The sequence below is a fragment of the Stenella coeruleoalba genome (genome assembly GCF_951394435.1).
Source record: "Stenella coeruleoalba genome assembly, chromosome: 5".
In the NCBI taxonomy this organism is placed as follows: Eukaryota; Metazoa; Chordata; class Mammalia; order Artiodactyla; family Delphinidae; genus Stenella; species Stenella coeruleoalba.
The window spans coordinates 125,910,476-125,925,544 of NC_137150.1; the positions used below are offsets into that span (position 1 = coordinate 125,910,476).

General features: G+C 37.5%; 1 protein-coding gene across 2 annotated transcripts in view; it reads right to left on the reverse strand.

Annotated features, from left to right (window-relative positions):
* Positions 1-15,069, reverse strand: part of APP (amyloid beta precursor protein) — a 274,061-nt gene that overhangs the window by 51,845 nt on the left and 207,147 nt on the right. The gene's annotated exons all lie outside the window — the stretch shown is intronic.

The following is a 15,069-nucleotide window of genomic DNA, read 5'->3' on the forward strand; positions in this document are numbered from 1 at the left end:
ATAACAGACAAAGGAATCCCCAAAAGGTTAACAGCTGATTTTTCAGTAGAAACTCTGCAAGCCAAAAGGGAGTGACAGGACATATTTAAAGTGATGAAAGGAAAAACCTACAACCAAGATTACTCTACCCAGCAAGGAACTCATTCAGATCCGATGGAGAAACTGAGACCTTTACAGATAAGCAAAAGTTAAGAGTAGTCAGCACCACCAAACCAGCTTTACAACAAATGCTAAAGGAACTTCTCTAGGCAGGATACACAAGAGAAGGAAAAGACCTACAATAACAAACCCAAAACAATTAAGAAAATGGTAACAGGAACATACATATCGATAACTACCTTAAATAAAAATGGATTAAACGCTCCAACCAAAAGACACAGACTGGCTGAATGGACACAAACACAAGACCCGTACATATGCTGTCTACAGGAGACCCACTTCAGACCGAGGGACACATACAGACTGAAAGTGAGGGGAGGGAAAAAGATATTCCATGCAAATGGAAATCAAAAGAAAGCTGGAGTAGCAATTCTCATATCAGACAAAACAGACTTTAAAATAAAGACTTTTACAAGACACAAAGAAGTACACTAAATAATGATCAAAGGATCAATTCAAGAAGAAGATATAACAATTGTAAATATTTATGCACCCAACATAGGAGCACCTCAATACATAAGGCAAATGGTAACAGCCATAAAAGGGGAAATCGACAGTAACACAATCATAGTAGGGGACTTTAACAACCCACTTTCAACAATGGACAGATCATTCAAAATGAAAATAAATAAGGAAACACAGCTTTAAATAATACATTAAACAAGATGGACTTAACTGATATTTATAGGACATTCCATCCAAAAACAACAGAATACACTTTCTTCTCAAGTGCTCATGGAATATTCTCCAGGATAGACCATATCTTGGGTCACAAATCAAGCCTTAGTAAATTTAAGAAAATTGAAATCGTATCAAGTGTCTTTTCTGACCACAACACTATGAGAATAGATATCAATTATAGAAAAAAAAAACTGTAAAAAATACAAACACATGGAGGTTAAAAACAATATGTTACTAAATAACCAAGAGATCACTGAAGAAATCAAAGAGGAAATCAAAAAATACCTAGACACAAATGACAATGAAAACACGATGACCCAAAACCTATGGGATGCAGCAAAAGCAATTCTAAGAGGGAAGTTTACAGCAATACAATCCTACTGCAAGACACAAGAAACATCTCAAATAAACAACCTAACCTTACACCTAAAGCAAATAGAGAAAGAAGAACAAAAAACCCCCAAAGTTAGCAGAAGGAAAGAAATCATAAAGATCAGATCAGAAATAAATGAAGAAGAAATGAAGGAAACAATAGCAAAGATGAATAAAACTAAAAGCTGGTTCTCTGAGAAGATAAACAAGATTGATAAACCATTAGCCAGCCTCTTCAAGAAAAAAAAGAAGACTCAAATCAACAGAATTAGAAATGAAGAAGGAGAAGTAACAACTGACACTGCAGAAATACAAAGGATCATGAGACATTACTACAAGCAACTATATGCCAATAAAATGGACAACCTGGAAGAAATGGACAAATTCTTAGAAAAGCACAACCTTCTAAGACTGATCCAGGAAGAAATAGAAAATATAAACAGACCAATCACAAGGACTGAAATTGAAACTGTGATTAAAAATCACAATGCAAATCAAGCCCAGGACCAGATGGCTTCACAGGCGAATTCTATCAAACATTTAGAGAAGAGCTAATACCCAACCTTCTCAAACTCTTCCAGAATATAGCAGAGGGAGGAACACTCCCAAACTCATTCTATGAGGCCACTATCACCCTGATACCAAAACCAGACAAAGATGTCACAAAGAAAGAAAACTACAGGCCAATATCACTGATGAACATAGATGCAAAAATCCTCAACAAAATACTAGCAAACAGAATCTAACAGCACATTAAAAGGATCATACACCATGATCAAGTGGGGTTTATCCCAGGAATGCAAGGATTCTTCAATATATGCAAATCAATCAATAAGATACACCATATTACCAAATGGAAGAATAAAAACCATACGATCGTCTCAATAGATGCAGAAAAAGCTTTTGACAAAATTCAACACATATTTATGATAAAAACCCTCCAGAAAGTAGGCATAGAGGGAACTTTTCTCAGAATAATAAAGGCTATATATGACAAACCCACAGCCAACATTGTTCTCAATGGTGAAAAACTGAAACCATTTCCACTAAGATCAGGAACAAGACAAAGTTGCCCACTCTCAGCACTATTATTCAACATAGTTTTGGAAGTATTAGACTCAGCAATCAGAAAAGAAAAAGAAATGAAAGGAATCCAGGGGCTTCCCTGGTGATGCAGTGGTTGAGAGTCTGCCTGCCGATGCAGGGGACATGGGTTCGTGCCCTGGTCTGGGAAGATTCCACATGCTGTGGAGCGGCTAGGCCTGTGAGCCATGGCCGCTGATCCTGCGTGTCCGGAGCCTGTGCTCTGCAATGGGAGAGGCCAAGGCAGTGAGAGGCCCGCGTACCACCAAAGGAAAAAAAAAAAAAAAGGAATCAAAATCAAAAAAGAAAAAGTAAAACTGTCACTATTTGCAGATGACATGATACTATACATAGAGAATCCTAAAGATGCTACTAGAGCTAATCAATGAATTTGGTAGAGTAGCAGGATGCACAAGTAAGGCACAGAAATCTCTTGCATTCCTATACCCTAATGATGAAAAATCTGAAAGAGAAATTAAGGAAATACTCCCATTTACCACTGCAACATAAAGAATAAAATACCTAGGAATAAACCTACCTAAGAAGATGAAAGACTTGTATGCAGAAAACTACAAGACACTGATGAAAGAAATTAAAGATGATACAAACAGATGGAGAGATATACCATGTTCGTGGATTGGAAGAATCAACATTGCGAAAATGACTCTACTACCCAAAGCAATCTACAGATTCAATGCAATCCTTATCAAACTACCAATGGCATTTTTCATAGAACTAGAACAAAAAATTTCACAATTTGTATGGAAACACAAAAGACCCCAAATAGCCAAAAGAATCTCGAGAAAGAAAAACGGAGCTGGAGGAATCAGGCTCCCTGACTTCAGTCTATACTACAAAGCTACAGTAATCAGGACAGTATGGTACTGGTACAAAAACAGAAATATAGATCAATGGCACAGGGTAGAAAGCCCAGAGATAAACCCACACACATATGGTCACCTTATCTTTGATAAAGGAGGCAAGAGTATACAATGGAGAAAAGACAGCCTCTTCAATAAGTGGTGCTGGGAAAACTGGACAGCTAGCTACATGTAAAAGAATGAAAGTAGAACACATCCTCACACCATACACAAAAATAAACTCAAAATGTATTAAAGACCTAAATGTAAGGCCAGACACTATCAAACTATTAGAGGAAAACGTAGGCAGAACACTCTGTGACATAAATCACAGCAAGATCATTTTTGACCCACCTCCTACAGAAATGGAAATAAAAACAAAAATAAACAAATGGGACCTAATGAAACTTAAAAAGTTTTGCACAGCAAAGTAAATGATAAATAACATGAAAAGACAACCCTCAGAATGGAAGAAAATAGTTGCAAATGAAGCAACTGACAGAGGATTAATCTCCAAAATTTACAAGCAGCTCATGCAGCTCAATGTCAAAAAAACAAACAACCCAATCCAAGAATGGGTGGAAGACCTAAATAGACATTTCTCCAAAGCAGATATACAGATTGCCAAGAAACACATGAAAAGATGCTCAACATCACTAATCATTAGAGAAATGCAAATCAAAACTACAATGAGGTATCACCTCACACAGGTCAGAATGGCCATCATCCAAAAATCTACAAACAATAAATGCTGGAGACGATGTGGAGAAAAGGAAACCCTCTTGCACTGTTGGTGGGAATGTAAATTGATAGAGCTACTGTGGAGAACAGTATGAAGGTTCCTTAAAAATGTAAAAATAGAACTACCATATGACCCAGCAATCCCACTACTGGGCATATAACCAGAGAAAACCATAATTCAAAAAGAGTCATGTACCACAATGTTCATTGCATCACTATTTACAATAGCCAGGACATGGAAGCAACCTACGTGTCCACTGACAGATGAATGGATAAAGAAGATGTGGTGCATATATACAAAGGAACATTACTCAGCCATAAACAGAAGCAAAATTGAGTTATTTGTAGTGAGTTGGATGGACCTAGAGTCTGTCATACAGAGTGAAGTAAGTGAGAAAGAGAAAAACAAAAACCGTATGCTAACACATATATATGGGATCTAAAAATAAAAAAAAATGATTTTTATGAATGTAGGGGCAGGACAGGAATAAAGACACAGAAATAGAGAATGGACTTGATGACACGGGAAGGGGGAAGGGCAAGTTGGGATGAAGTGAGAGAGTAGCATGGATATATACACACTACCAAATGTAAAATAGATAGCTAGTGGTAAGCACTAGCTATTGTGCTAGTGGATTCTTAATCACCGTGCCATCAGGGAAGCCCTACCTATATACTTTTGAAACCCTGTAATATTCCCTTGATATTATTAGAGTGGTGACTGAGAATTAAGGCACTTACCTAGTGATATATCAGTGGCAATGATAAAGTTAATTTTTTTTTAATTGACTAAAGCTGTTTGAGTAGAAAACTATAACTATTAACAACGTTTCATATATAAAAAGTTTAGAAAACTGCTTTTTGGTATCATGGAAAACTTATAAACAGCAAGAAGCTTATGTTATCTGGTCACAGTCATGACTAAAGAAAAAGTTTTAGTGTAATAGAGGAAGGTTACATTATGAATGATTATGCTTTCAAGTCCAGCTCCACACATGATACTCTCCTTATTGTGTATGCCACATCAAAAAGGGCATTTTGGCAACTTTCCTTTCTATCAAATATGTTGACTATCATTGGAGAGTAAACTCATTTTAATTATTTCAAGCCTCAGTAATCATCAACAAAACAAAGGCAGGTTTTTGCAAAAGAGTGACTAATTTAGAATTTCAAACGCCTATTTCTCTCTCCACATCTCCTGTCCTCTGCCTAAAACCTAGAATGTGAAATTTGCTTTGCTTCTAGAGTTACCTAAATAAAAACAGTATAAGACGTTAATAAGTATAATCATATTAATATGATATGTTCCCTTTTGCATTCCCAGCTCTCCACTGTTCAGGTCCCAGGAAGTTCCTTCATAACTTGGCAAAGCTTCAGAAGCAGGCCCAGAACTTCCCTTCACTATGCTAGCCTCTGAAAGAGAAGAAATGCATCATTTGCCAAGACCAGGCTGGCTCAGGCTCTTGCTTCTGAGAGGCATGAAACTTGCAGCTGGCCCTTTCTCCTGCTCTCAGATGACAATGCCTCTGGTCTCTACTGGCCTTAGGGGAAGCTTTATCAAGTTTAATGTTAAAGAGGAAGCTGAACACACAGTTCCTCTATCTGCTCTCATGGGATGGGCAGACTTTTCTAACTACCACCCAGACCAAAAGCAAAGATACTGAGACATGCATAAGACAATACAAGTAGTCACCATTTGCTGTTCCACAGAAATAGTAAGATTTAATTCATGCTTTTATGAGCGCATGTAAATAAATATATTTGTAAAAAATTAGACACATTAAATAGGCTATTTTAAATTCACTGTCTCAGGTCAATGGATCTAGCAACAGTAGTTGAAATTAAGTAACACCCTAACTTTGGCCTTTTGACCACCTGTTTTTCACTCCAAGTCCAAAAGATTGTTTCTGAATAGTGTTTTGATTCATATGATGTAAACACTCCTTTGGACACATGCCTCATAATCTGGAATGGGTTAATAGATTGATCTCCTGTTTTTGATGAGACATTATACCCCAGTGTCTATGACTGATTTTCTAAAGCAGGCCATGGTATAGATGGCAGGAGAATAGTTAACAAAGAGTAACAGAGCTTACTCAGGGAGTACACTGCAAAATTTGTTTCTGAGTTGAAGAGCAAGAGGCAAATTAACATTCCTTCCAAAGTCTTTCTCACATGCAAATACATTCATCTCTCTCCCAGTTAGACTTTGTGGAAACAGATTTCAAAATTAATCTCAATTTGAATGCATCTCTATTTTCAGGGTGGCAAATATCACTACAATTTTTTTCTTCTCTTTAAAAATATGAACCTTGAAGGCAGCTGGTTGTGAAAAACAAAATAACCAGCCCTTGTTCCCCAGTGTAAAATCACTGGTTGCTCCCCAGAATCTACCAAAAAAAATCAGGATACATCTGTGGCAGGGTTCCCTGCCAGAAGTAGTCTAGGAGTTCCCATTGTGGTCTGACTTCACCCCCCAATCATTTTAGTTAGGATTTGTTTTTGGATTTTGATTCAAATTACAGGGCCATGTGCAAGAGCTGTTGAGTTAAGGAAAAACTCTGGAACTGCACTCGATCATCACAGGCACCAGAAGAGCTCAGTGTGAGAGGCACTGCCTCAGCCTTCACCCATTTGGTCAAGGTGCACACACACACACACACACACACACACACACACACACACACAAACATATCAGAGAATGGCATGAAAATAGACAAAACCCACCAATGTGTCACAGTTGTCATGATTTAAGGAAGAGTTCACAAAGAAATTTCCTTGAATCTCACCAAAATTTTGAGTAAAGGGTGACAGTGTGCTAAGTCAATTTTCCTGCGACTTCTAAACATTTACCCTCCTGAATGGGGTCAAAGCAGAATCACCTCAGAGCGGATATCTCTTCAAGTAGTGATAGTGTTTTAAAAGTTCATTAAAAAAAATTACAATAGAAATACTCCCTGAATTGATCTACAGATTCAAGGTAATCCCTATTAAAATTCTGACTACCTTTTTAGCAGAAATGAGGAAAAAAAGACTTTAAAATTCATATGGAAAAGCAAGGGACCCCAAATAGTCAAAACAATCTTGAAAAAGAACAAAGGAGGAAGACTCACATTGCCTATTTCAAAACTTACTACAGAGCTACAATAATCAAAATAGTGTGGTATTGTAATAAGAATGTATATATAGAAGGAATAGAATTGAGAGTCAAGAAATAAACCCATATATCCCTGGTCAACTGATTTTTGACAAGGGTTCCAATACCATTTAAAGTAGAAAGAATAGTTTTTTTCAACAAATGGTGATGGGACACTGGATATCCACATGTAAAAGAATGAAGGAGGCTTCCCTGGTGGCACAGTGGTTGAGTCCGCCTGCCGATGCAGGGCACATGGGTTCGTGCCCCAGTCCGGGAAGATCCCACATGCTGCGGAACAGCTGGGCCCATGAGCCATGGCCACTGAGCCTGTGCGTCCGGAGCCTGTGCTCCGCAACGGGAGAGGCCACAGCAGTGAGAGGCCCGTGTACCAAAAAAATAAAAAATAAAAAAAATAATGAAGGAGGATCCTTATCTCACATTACATATAAAAATTAACTCAAAATGAATCAAAGATTTAACTATAAGAGCTAAACTATAAGACTCTTGGAAACAAACACAGGTATACATATATTTGACCTTGGATTGAGCAATTGTTCTTAGATATAATACTAAAGCATAAGCAACAGCGAAAACAAATTGATAAACTGGACTTCATCAAAGTTTTACAATTTTGTGTGTTCAAAGGATGTCAAGAAAGTGAAAAGAAAACCTACAAAAAGGGAGAAAATATTTTCAAATCATATATTTAATGAGAGTTTAGTATCCAGAATATATAAAGATCTTTTACAACTCAATAATAAAAACGCAGAGCCCTATTAAAAAATATGCAAAAGATTTTAATAGATACCGCCTACTTATTAAGACTGAAAACATAATCCATAGAGCCACTGCAATGGTATGAAATAAACAATGTGGTTTATATGTAAGTCATCTAATGACTGCCAGGGTACACTGGGATCGCAAGAAATAAGATCAATATACCACTCCGAATTATACATATTAATGTCTACAATCTATCTGCCAGAATGGCAGAGATTATGCTTATTTGTTTTAAATTAAACTTTTTGACATTCATTCTTCCTAGAAAGTGTATACTTTTTTAATAATGCTAAACGATTGACTTTTCCTTTAAAATTATGGATCAGAAAATACAGAAAAAAACACATCTGTTTGTCAGAAGGGAATATTATAAAAATTACCCAGGGAAACCGATGTTGTTTCCCTGAATAATTTCCATGTCAATAATTTACATATGTCAAGTTACATACATCAACTTTTTTTTTTAAATATTAGTCAGCATTTAAAAATATTTTTTTAATTAATTAATTAATTTATTTGTCTGCATCGGGTCTTAGTTGTGGCACGTGAGATCTTCGTTGCCGCGTGTGGGATGTTTGTTGTGGCACGCGAGGATCTTTATTTGCGGCATGCAGGAATCTTCCCATTGAAGCATGTGGGATCTAGTTCCCTGACCAGGGATTGACCCAAGGCCCCCTGCATTGGGAGCATGGAGTCTTAGCCACTGGGCCACCAGGAAAGTCCCTACATACGTCAAAAGGACCCTATCACTGACTTCCACAGATCATCTGAATGACATACACTATATTTATAGATTCAGTCATTAAACTCCCAAGAAAAGGACAGCTTACATATCATATCCAAAAAAGGTATAAAGAACTAAATGTCTGCAAAGCACTAAACTAGACACTATGGGTGAGTTAAATGCTTAAGGGCTGTAACCTCCTAAGACTATTTACAGACCAGTTGGGTTTGAGGTATGAACTCATTGGCATTGACACATCTATGTTTTGCTGTTTAGAGACATTTCAACATGGCAGGCAAAGCATCAGAAAACTGGGTTGCTGTTGTCATAGTATACTTTTCCGTTTTGAAGATTAATATGCTTACATGTAGGTCACTTGACAACGCAGTTTCATTTTCTCATTTATAAAATGAGTTGTACTATTTTGGAAGAGTAAATGTCTTGCTTAAGAGGGAGACAAAGATATACATTTAGAGGGTAGGCAAATAAACACTGGTCAAACCTGTAATTCAGGTAATAATACTGGAAAAAATACTAATAAGGACCTCTGAGACTACTGTAAAACTAAAGGAAGAAAATGTCTTTGACAATTTATGATACAAATAAATGTTCTTGTTGCCAAATACTTAAATCAGTTCTAAAATGTAAAATCTACTTATATTTAAAAGCCATTTCCTATGGAAAATAAGAGTGGAGTAAGTTAATAGTTCTCTCACTTTATTTACTTTTATGATTTTTTTTTTCTTCCTGATGCCCTCCCCTGACTAACAATTATACACAAGGATACTTAAAATTCTCAGTAGTAATAAATGTTCCATTTTGTTGGTCTGGAAGTGCCATAGATATTCTATTTTAAGTCTAGACTACTTTGGATTCATTAAATCCAAAAATCAATAGGTTTACTAGGAACAGAGAATGGAAACACTGTCCTTGAAATCAACATGCTGTATTTTTCCCAAAGAGCAGGAAAGTTTATCAGGAGGACACAGTCAAATTGTAATAAAAAATTATAAGCCTTCTTTCATTAACTTGAGTTTCTTGATCTCCTGCCACATATTTCAATCCCACCCCATTCACTATGGATTTGTTCCGCCAGAGATCCTTCCAACATCTGGTTTACAATCATTCATGTTTTTACTAATTTTGAAGGTTAAAAGAAAAAAAAAAAACCCAGGGTATGAAACAATTAGGCCTTCCTTCCCCCTTTCCTTCCTCCTATCTTTCTCATAAATTGATCATTACAGCATTCTGTGAAACAGCCAGCCCTGAGTTGAGAGCTACAATGTTTTTAGCCTTGAGGAAGCTGTAAAATGAAGTACTCTGGTGAGTGCTGATAGAAGAATAGAATCCTTTTGGCACAGATTTAAGGAAGATTACAAAGGATAAAAAAATCCACTCATTTTGAAACAGCAAACTGACAAAGCAAAGCCGAGATGAACAATAGTAGAGATGAAGGAATTCTGCTTTTTTGAAGGGTTAAAAGATGATTAAGACAGAATATGGACATTGAAAAGAGGCATATTTTCCTTAAATTAATGATTATATCATTTGCTGAATAAAAAAAAAAAATTGTCCTAAACAGCTATTTTAAATGAGGAAGGGATTCTTTCCCCCTGTACAAACGCCTTACGTCTTTCTTTACAGAAAGCTTCATAATTTGTATGCAAATACACTTTTTAAAAAAGGAAAACATTAAGTAATAAATGATGTGCCTGGGAACTTGCACATAATAGTAATTCAAACTGAACTGAAAAATTATTATAAAAGAATACACAGCAAGCTTTTATAAAACTAATAGAGTAGTTTTGATAATTCATACTTATTGGTGAAGCAAAGCAAATTGATAGCCTCAGACTCTGGTTGATGGAAGAGTCAAACCAGACAACATATTTAATAAATCAAGTGTCAAAGTATATGAATTGGGCAGAAAGCCAAACAGCAGAGGGTCATGGATAAGATATAGTACAATATTGTAAAATGTTATTAATTACAGTCCTGAGAACTCAGCTTTATTCTTTATTTTGATACCTTTGCCAACGCACCCATTTTGTTGGCTTGAGCAATCATAGCTTTAGAGAATGCTGCGGCCGAGGAAAAAGGTTAGTTTTGTGTAGCACTAGCTATGCTAGGTGCTAAGGAAGGAGCTCAGGGTGGGTCTTTAGGGTTATGGAGGAGATCACCTGATCCACCTAAGTTAAGGATTATCTACTTTGCAGCCTAGGGATTTGCTTCAACCTAGGCTATGATGACTAATACTACAGAGTACCAGGTCCTCTGCTGGATCCCAAGGATACAGACATGACCAAGACATGTCTTGGAAGATTGCACAGGACTGGGGGCTGGTGGACGTGTCAATAAACAATTAAATACAAAGTAGAGTATGGTATTAGAGGTGGATACATGGTGCTTTAGACACTGAGGTTTAGTAGAAGAAAATTCTACTGAATTGAGAGTAGGAAAGTGGGTAGCAGAGAGAGTATGAGTTTCGGACTCATGCAGACCTTGGCTCCAATTCCACTTTCATCACTTTACTATCTGTTAAGGGCAAGTTAGTTGGAGGTGCTGTCACTGAATTCACCAGTGTTGTCACTAGCGCATATGTTACATTTGTGTGAATTATAAGAAAGCTCCACTTCACGTGGATGTGGCCCCATCCCAGAGGGCTTGGCTTCGTTAGTGGGATGTGGAATGAATGTCAGTCTATGCTTTTTCCCTAAACCACCTGTCACATCTATATGTGGTGGCCCTGAACCTCAACATGCGTGAACTTTCATAAAGAACTCAGGCCAGCAACATCATCAGTAAGAGATTCTCATCAGTTCGCTATATAACTGTCACTCAAACACCAGCTCTTCCCTCTGGCTCCCTATGCAAATTAGTCAAGGGCTTATGGGAGTGTGGACATTTTAGTTGAGTATTGAAGTATGCTGCTTTTCAAGCAAGGAAGAACCATGTGCAGGTTGTATTTTCATTTTAGCAGGGAACTCAGCCCTGAAGAGGAAGAATTTGGGTAGGAGGGGACCAAGAGGCAGGATGACTAGTTGAGAGTCCAGTGAAACTCATGTGAGAGGATAAGGATCTGAGCTAATGATGTGGATTTACAGAGCAGGGATTCCACATGAATATTGGAGGTAGAATACATAGGATTTCAGATTGATAAGCAATCATGGGTGGAGGAGAGGAAGGCATCATGGATATGTATAGGACAACTGGGATAGCCCATAACTGAGATTGTAAAATGGGTCAATTGCAAGAGGGACACAATGATTTCTTCCTTACACACATAGTTTGGAGTTTGAGAAACAGGTGAAATATAGGCATACCTCGGAGACACTGCAGGCTCGGTTCCAGACCACTGCGATAAAGTATCTCAACTTTATATCTCAACAAAGCAAGTCACATGAATTTTTTGGTTTCCCAGTGCACATAAAAGTTATGTTTACCCTATACTGTAGTCTATTAACTGTGCAATAGCATTACGTCTAAAAAGACGATGAACATACCTTAATTAAAAAATATTTTATTGCTAAAAAATGCTAACCATCCTCTGAGCCTTCAGCGAGTCACTATCTTTTTGCAATAGTAACATCAAACATCACTCATCACAGAGCACCATCACAAATGTAATAATAATGAAATAGGTTGAAATATCAGAATAATTACCAAAATGAGACTGAAGTGAGAAAATGCTGTTGGAAAACGGTGCTGACAGACTCACTCAACACAGGGTTGCTACAAACCTTCCATCTGTGAAAAATGCAATATCTGCAAAGCGCAATAAAACGAGGTATGCCTGTGTTCTGAGTCTGGAATATGTCACGGGGACTCAGCAGACAGGTTGTTGTTATGGATATGGGATTTACTGGAGTTAACAGTAGAGCAGCATAAACAGATGGCTTTCTCAGGAAAGCACAGTGGGTGAAAACGGTCAGGGCTGGAACTCATGGCCCTGACGAATTCTAGGCTTTAGTCAGTCACACTTTACTGTTCTCACAAATTTGATGCCAGTTCCCACTTTCGCCCTTTTCTTTCTGGTGTGACTAGCTTCTTCCTCAGTTTCACCCATAATAGAGAATTCTACCCTCGTGGGAGCATAAACTACCTGAAGCAGATAAACCTATGTCACGAAAGATACTAGCAGTTCCTCAGGACTGGTGAAAACCCTTCATCTCCAGAGCAACTATTACCCTTATTTAACAAAACTATTGTATTTCTCTCCAGATGGTTTACTGTATTAAACATATTCTAACTGCCTGCATTTATAAGCACAAACTTTTATATAAACAACATGCATTTGTAGGTTCTTTTGGATCTTCTCCTTTTCCCAGCAGCTCTGAATTTTAGTATGCTTCTTACTTACACTGAACTGACTCCAAATCTAAAATCTGATTACACACAGAAAAGGCAGATGCATGCAAATCAGACTAATGACAAAGCATTTAATTAGAAATTAAATGTACAGGACATACACTGGAAGAAATCTGTGCAGATTCTATTTGGAAAGTAAGCTAAAAACCAACTTCTATTATGGAAAATTTCAAGCGCATATAAAAGTAAAGAGAATACTACAAAGAACTCCCGCTCAGCTTAAACAGCACTCAGCTTAAACAATTGGCACTCACAGCCCATCTTGTTTCATCTATGGTCCTACTTTAAAAGTAAGTTATTTTTGGGCTTCCCTGGTGGCGCAGTGGTTGAGAGTCCACCTGCCGATGCAGGGGACACGGGTTCGTGCCCCGGTCCGGGAAGATCCCACATGCTGCAGAGTGGCTGGGCCCGTGAGCCGTGGCCGCTGAGCCTGCGCGTCCGGAGCCTGTGCTCCGTGGGAGAGGCCACAGCAGTAAGAGGCCCACGTACCGCAAAAATAAATAAATAAATAAATAAAAATAATAAAAAATAAATAAAAATGGAGGCAAGAAAGATTTTTTAAATGATTATCTTTTAGGATTCGGTGTTCAGTATACTCAGAATGACAAAACTATTTTTAAAAATGACATGCTCTTAAGCTTACTTAACAGTTTTTTTTTAAAGAAAAAATTCTATGATTCTAGTTATCGGAATATTCTCCCTGCCACTGAGATTTGAAGTTTAGTGTGTGGTTCTACTCTTGGGGCATTTTGCAACACTCAAGACAGCTGAATCACCATCTGTTCTGTGGAACTGCGACTTATTAGTGGTCACTGCTTTCAGTAGTATTTTGCTGAATGAAAACGTCTGGTAATTTAATTAGAAAGAGTCAACCATAATTACTGGCTGAGAGTGAAATATTCTAGTCCTTTGCAATGGCTTATTCCTCTATAGTTTGGTATGACTGGCAACACCTCAGTTGAAGTTCCTTATGAAAATAAGCTTGATAAGATGGCTATAAGGCCAAAATACATTCATCTAGAAGATTTGAGCTTCAGTTCATTAAGAACGTGATTTTTCTTTGATTTTGTCCCTTCTACAACTTATTGGAGGCCTTTCTTATACTTATTTAATACACAGTATTTTAAAGGTTCCTTACACATGTCTATCCTAATATATAACAAGAATATTCGTTTCTTAAAGAAAGGATCCTGTGTGTTAATACACAACACTGAACAGACCATTATTACCTGATAAGTGCCAACTACTTGGTAGTAATACAAACAACACTTGCAAGGTATTACTAAGTTAGAAAAAAGAAGAGTAGAACAGCACTGTTATGAAATGTAAAAATCGAGCCAAGCCGTGTTTTGGGCACTTCAGAGCAGGAATTCCTGCAACCGGTACACCATCTACAACATCCTGGGTGTTCTGTTTTCAGATAACCTGCATCTGTTTTAAACCAAATTAAGCATCTACTTCCAACCCAATTAAGAAAGAACAGGACTCATTATGGAGAGGGATCCACCACACACATATTGCTTATTTACAGATGGTTTATGCACCATATCGCCCGGATTCATACATCTGCTTTATGTTGAAAGATGCACTAGGGTAATTGCATCTAAGTACCTCTGTGAGGCAACGTTAAACAAATATGGGCATTTTGGGGGTTTGTGGAGAATTATGTTATGCGATACTTTACTCCCTTTCCAAGAAAACAGAAAAGGGAGAACTTACTCATACGAAATATTAAAGATGTCATTACGAAAACTAGGGCCATAGGAGACAGTGGGCACACAAGGTCGGTTTCCTGGTTTTGATAATGCATGATGTTACATAAGATGTTACTGCTGAGGAAGGTGGGTGATGTCTACCTTGGACTACTCTGTATTATTTTTCCAACTTCTTATGAGTGTATGATTATTTTAAAAGTTTAATGAAAGATAGCGGGCATATAGTTAATTAAGGTTAAACAACAATGTGGTCCAGAGAACACTCATGGCTATGCAGGGGGCGGGGCATGCATCAAAGAAAGATGTGTTACTGAATATAACAATAACCTCAAAGTCAAAGGTCAGAGTTTTGTGGTTTTGCTGTGCTCCTTGGGATATGCATGACATAGGCAAGTTTCTTAAATTGTAAGTTTGGGCTCCTTCATCTGAAAAATGAGGATATCATGG